This window comes from Natator depressus, chromosome 7 (genome assembly GCF_965152275.1).
Source record: "Natator depressus isolate rNatDep1 chromosome 7, rNatDep2.hap1, whole genome shotgun sequence".
NCBI classification, from domain to species: Eukaryota; Metazoa; Chordata; order Testudines; family Cheloniidae; genus Natator; species Natator depressus.
The window spans coordinates 112,567,278-112,573,277 of NC_134240.1; positions in this window are offsets into that span (position 1 = coordinate 112,567,278).

A 6,000-nucleotide genomic window follows, 5' to 3' on the forward strand; every position below is an offset into this window, starting at 1 on the left:
AGTCCCACTGAAGCAAGTGGGCACAAGGGTCTGCACAAGCAGACCCAACATAGGATAAATAGCACATGCAGGGCTACATTATTTTGTTGATGCCACTGGAGTAGTGGTCTCTGTGATCTTCACTCTTTTAAACACATTAATGACTTGACATTTGGGTTTTGAGTAGGTAGGAGGGTTCAATAATATAACGGAAGAAACAGCTTCCAAGTTGACCTTGAGAGGTGTCAGGCTATGCCCAGGACGGCATGAGAGTTGAGAGAGAGCAACAGTATGGCAAAAATGCTGGGTCACACCAAGGTCAAGATTAGAGGCGGGCCCCTACAAAAACATTTTTTTCCCCCACAAAAAAAAAATTATTTTCACTTTTGACTTTTCAGCTGACATGTTTTCGTTTTGGTTGCCAAAAACCAAATTTTCGGTTTTTGGTTATAACCCCATTATTTTATTTTCATTTTTATGGAGGTTTTTTGGGTCAAAAATAGCCATTTCCATTGGGGGAAAAAACTTTTCTATGGAACATTTTCTAATAGCCCTAGACAATACCAGTGAATCCTGAGTGACAGAGAACTCCTCTGTGGTCAAGGATGCTTCTTCATGGCACCTGGTAAAAGAAACAAGCATTAAATGATATTGTGCCAAGTTTGACAAAATTTACATATATTTGCCCCAATCAATGTTAAACATATTGTACATGGCCCAAGCACAGATCTAATTATTAGCACCAAAAAGAAAAATCACCATGATAATAAATGAGGAAATCAAATTACTAGAGTAAAAATCAACTCCTTTAACACTTGACTCCTCAAAAACAAATAATTTCCTTATGAGCAACTTTATGCACATGGGACCAGATCCAAAGCCTAATGATGCTCATGAGGTCTTTCCATGAGGCCCACAAGCAGTCCTATGGAGCACAGTGGGATTGCCAAAAAAACATAGCAGTTTCCAGGATCAATGCCAATGTTTCCATTACTTTGGCACTTTTCACCATCATCAGCATGGCTTTTCTCCAATAACATGATAACATAAAACGCCCTACAAATGGGCATGATTTCTTTACCTACCCTTAAAAACCACAGACTAAAAAAGGAAAGCAGCAGCTCTATTGTTACGGTCCATACAGAAGGCTCAAAACTGAGAGGAAGTATAAGGGATTGGTTTTTAATACCAAATCTTGGAGTTTTTAGTTTCTGGAAGAACTTCATCCTGGTGCAGAGAGCCGGCGTGAGGCCCAGACACCACTTAATTTGACATGTAAAATGTTGTGGTTGCATTTTGTTTAATAATCCACATCAGCGGCAAATTCTCACTGATGATTTTGCTTCCTGTGTGTCAGATCAAAAGCACAGCCAAAAATGGAATGATTGCAATGATTTGTTAGAAATTGCAAGATTTGTTAGATACACAGGGCATGTCTACACCACAGTGGGGAGCAAACCACTAGCAGGACTCGAGTTAGAGCGCTAAAAAGAGCAGCGTGGATGTTTCGGCTCAGGCTAGTGCTCAGGGTCTGAAGTCTAGGGGGTCCGGTGGGCTGGAGAGCCCAAGCTTCCACCTAAGCCAGAATGTCCATTTTGCTACTTTTAGAGAGGTAGCATGAGCCTCACTAGCTGAGTCTGTCTACCTGGGCTGGAAGACTTGCTCCCAGCTACAGTGTAGGTTCTCATTCTTCTCACACTTCCATCGGTGTAAGCCAGGAGTAACTCCTCAATGGATCATTAAAATTGGTGCAAGTGAGAAAAGAACCAAGCTCAAAAAGTTAGGAACCGAGGAAGTGCCACAGTAGATCCATCCAGTCCAGTATCCCACCTTTGACACTGGCCTGTACCAAATGCTTCAGAAGAACGTGCAAGAAACTTTACAGCTAGTGGTCACAGAATAACCTGCCACAGGGAAAGTTTCTTCCTAACCCCCCATTACTCATTGTCTTATGCCCCAAGCATGAGGGTTTAGAGCCCTTCCAAAACTCCTATGTGTTCTTTTTATTCCTTACTACAACAACTCCAGATATTCTTGGTGTATCCAATCCTGTTTTACTTTCTTGCAGCCGGCTGCTAAAAAGCCATAGAACAGTAAAACGGCTGCTGAAAGAGGGAGTGCTGCTTTACAGCTGAACACATTCATCAAAAGTAGACAGAAATTACCGTAGGGTAACATTGTTCCATGGAAAGGTGAAAGAGCCAAATTCTACCCAACTGTCCTCAAACCGATATACATTTATGCTACCAAAGTTGTGCTAAGGTGTGTCTGTATTCTAATTATCAAAAGCCTGCTGCACAGCATCCCACTAATTATTCCTACCAGACAATGAGGGTGTGTGCAGATTAATGGACTAATCCAAATTAGGGGCTTAAGTGGACACAGATCATGCCCCCGACCCTTGAAATCCACTCTAAGGCCTGTTCTGCCAGTGGCTGATCAATAGGGTTAGATACATAAGAACTACCCATTTGAATAGGGCCAGATTCTCTGCTGTAACTGACCATCTTATGCTGGCCATAACAGAGAGGATAGGCCATCAGGGAGCCACTTAGGGCTTCCTGTTTCTCTGCCACTCCTCAGGCACAGGTTGGAGCAGCCTGGTGTCTACTGTAACAAACGCCTGTTGATAAAGGACCAACCACCATTGGGGATTGCTGGGGCACGCTGAACCCTGGCCACACCCCTGGTGATCCTTCTCTGCATAGGGCTGCGAGGAGGAGTGAGCTCTGCCTGCTCTGCACCCTCTGGAAACTCCTTCACACCAAGAAATTCCCCAGCAGAGGACTTACAGGCAGCTACTGATCCCGATCAGTGCAAAGGGAGAATTGTGACACAGAGGAAATGCCTCTACAGCCTCAGTGTGAGCGTGAGCTGACGCTAGTGGTGAATGCCGGCCTGCTTGCTTTAGAGAACAAGAGGTGGTGCAAAAAGCTTGGTGGTTAGGTTTAAAAAAAAAAGTGCAAAATTTGCCTTTCCACAACAAGTCTGGGCAGGGAATTACAAGTCTGTCAATGATGACAAAAGAGAAGAAGGAAGAGGCCAAGGCAAAAGAATAAAAATAAAAAAAATAAAAAAACAATAAGCAAAGCTGCTGAATGTAGGGAAGAGAAAGAACAGAAACCAATACTGAGTCCACAAGGGAAAACCCTTAGTTACTCCTTGGCCCAGTGCCTTGACTTGCACAGAGTTACTGCTGATCTATCCTGGGACAAGTGAGATCAGAACCAGGTCCTTTAAAATCCCAGCAGACAAACACTTGACGAAGACTGTATTACAGTAGTACCTAGAGTCCCCAACTGAGATCATCGTGCTCAGCCCTGTACAAACATCTGGTGAGAGACAGTCCCTATGCCAAAAAGCTAGCAATCTAAATGGACAAGAAAGACAAGAAGTGGGAGGAAAAATAGAGGCAGAAAAAGGTGATGTTGTCTTAGCCAAGGTTGCAGTAGGTCAGTGGTAAAAGGAGGAATAGAACACACGTCTCAAGCGTCAGCCCATTTCCATACTCACTAGACAATACTGTGTCTCTTTATATTTTATAAAGTACAAGTTCCATCCCAGGGAACCTGGGAAACCTTAAATAGTGCAGTCAGTGGGATTCAGATGAGCCATGGTTTTCAGGATCAGGCCCCGTTGCAATTGTTTAGTGCTTCTTTTAACATCCGAGTCTGTGTTTCCTTCACGGCGTGATACAGATGACCCCACCACATCTTTATTTTTATAATCCCCAAAGAAGACGAGTATAACAAACATTGTGGTGACTTTTTTCCGCTGAAGAAACAGAACTGTAGAGAAGTCAGATTTCCAGGCAATTATGTTAGCATCTCGAGGCCGGTGTGAACTAGGCTTGCGTTTAAAACTCTAGAGCACGTGCCAAAAACCAGTAACTGTTGTTGCTCAGTTCCTTTCTCCCTATCTGCTTCTGTGCAGTCATTTTAAACAGAGATTGCATTATCTTCAGTGGGATGTTGGGATGACATCCACTTTCAGGAGGTGTGGATATTGCTCTAACCTCAAATACATTATTAATTTATCGTGACTGCTAAGACATGAGGCAGGAGAGCCTTTTAGGTTGCATAGCACTGGTGAGATGGTGAATTTTCATCAATTGGTCCCTAGGCAGAGCACCATTAATGGTCCATCTACATGAAACAAGTTACAAGATTCAGGTCTTTGTTCTTATAACCGTTGTGGGATCCCTTCTGCTGAGTAATTGAAACATGAAATAGTTGAAAAATGGCAATTACTACTTGCAGGAAATTTTGAATAATTGGAGTGTGGGGTTTTTTTGGGTCAAAATATCCCAAGAAAAAAACTGATTATGGTTTAAAAAAAGTTCAGTTTTCAAAAACTGTTTCCGGTAAACTTTTCAGTTTTTGAAAATCGAAAATGTTTAACAATTTTTTTTGGGTGGGGGTGGTCGGGTTTTTCAGTGAAAAACTAGACAAGCTGGGGTCTCCCACTTACAAAACAGGATATAGGGGAGTGGTGGAGCTTGGCTCATAATACTCTGGGTAAGCCACTTAACCCTATCATGACCACTTTACTACAGCAAACCCAAGAAACTCAGAGTTAGGGGGAAACTTAAAAGAAATCAGAACCCGTTAAAGTGTGGGACTGCACAGTTAGGGCACAAAGCCAGCCACGCCTCTGCCCTGTAATAACCATAGGGGTATGATTAAAGTATTTTAGTGTCTGCAGGTTAGATTAAACTGATTTTAAGGGTATATTTAATTTTGTCTTCCTTCCCCCTCACTCCCTTGATGGTGTCACCCTCAACACGAATATCCATTGGTGTGCTCTCTGTAACACACACACACACACACACCCTATGTCCATGCCCAGACTCAGTACACTCATGTACCCTCCTGACATCCCCAACCCACCTCCTCAAACACTCATGCACTCATTTACCCATCACCCCTCCATTCACGCTCCTCACGGCTGTCCCCCACACTTATTTTGCCCTTGCCCCTCCCCACCCACCCACCCAACGACGGTGCTGCTTTGTGCCTCAGGCTGAGTAGGGAAACGGGGGGAGGGGAGGGACCAGTTTTACTTCTCCCCTGCAGGCTGCCCATAGTGCCCCCACTGAGGAAGCAAGGCAGAAACAGTTTCCTCCCCCCGCTGGCTGCACAGCTAAGTGAGCTGGGCCCAACAGTGGTGACAAACTGCAGTGAGGGAGGAGAAAGTATTGCAATTGGGCACAACGGGACATCTTTGTGGAGAGGGGGCTTCAGTCTGGGAGGAAAGCAGGAGCCGAAGAGTTGGCTAGCAATGAACTGCTCCTCAGGGGCACTCTGACCCCTTGTTTCTATTTCAGCAGGGGCAAATGGTAGCCACACTGCCTCTTAGATCTGCCCCCACTTTGTTTTTCCAGCCATCCTGTCTATGGGATGAGATGCTAGATTCCCACAGACCTGGTAAATTGTTAAAGGAGGGCAAAATCTTTTCTATGGGCATATTCTCTGTCACACACTTCCCCTCCCACCCCCCGCAACTGCCTGGTCCTGCTCAACTTTACTCACCCAAGTAGTACTCACTCACGGGCATGATCTCATTGAAGTCCGTACAACTGCTCGTGTGAGCAAGGATGACTTGTGTCAGAAAACATTGGCAGGCTCGTGCCCCCCATTTTGTAACACTTCCCCTCAAAGGATCATTCAAGGAGGCATCTTAGAATCAGATACCAGAGAGGGAGCTAAAAGAAACATCAATAAAAAGAAACTGTGAGGAAACCAAATATAAAACAGACCAATATGAATTAAACAACATCCTAGAAATCTTCACACAAGAATTGATTTGCTCATTTGTACTTCTTTCTATTCTTTAATCTTTCAGCAGGGCTTCCATCCTTCCCCTTTGCTTTTTTTAATATTCTGTGCTCATCTGTTGTCTACAATATTGCTTCTGATCTCTCCTATCCCATCAATCATCTATACAGAGACTAGTCCACACACACTCTGGTCTCCAATCCTAATGACTGTAAAGAACTAATCATCTAGACTGAGTGATGCT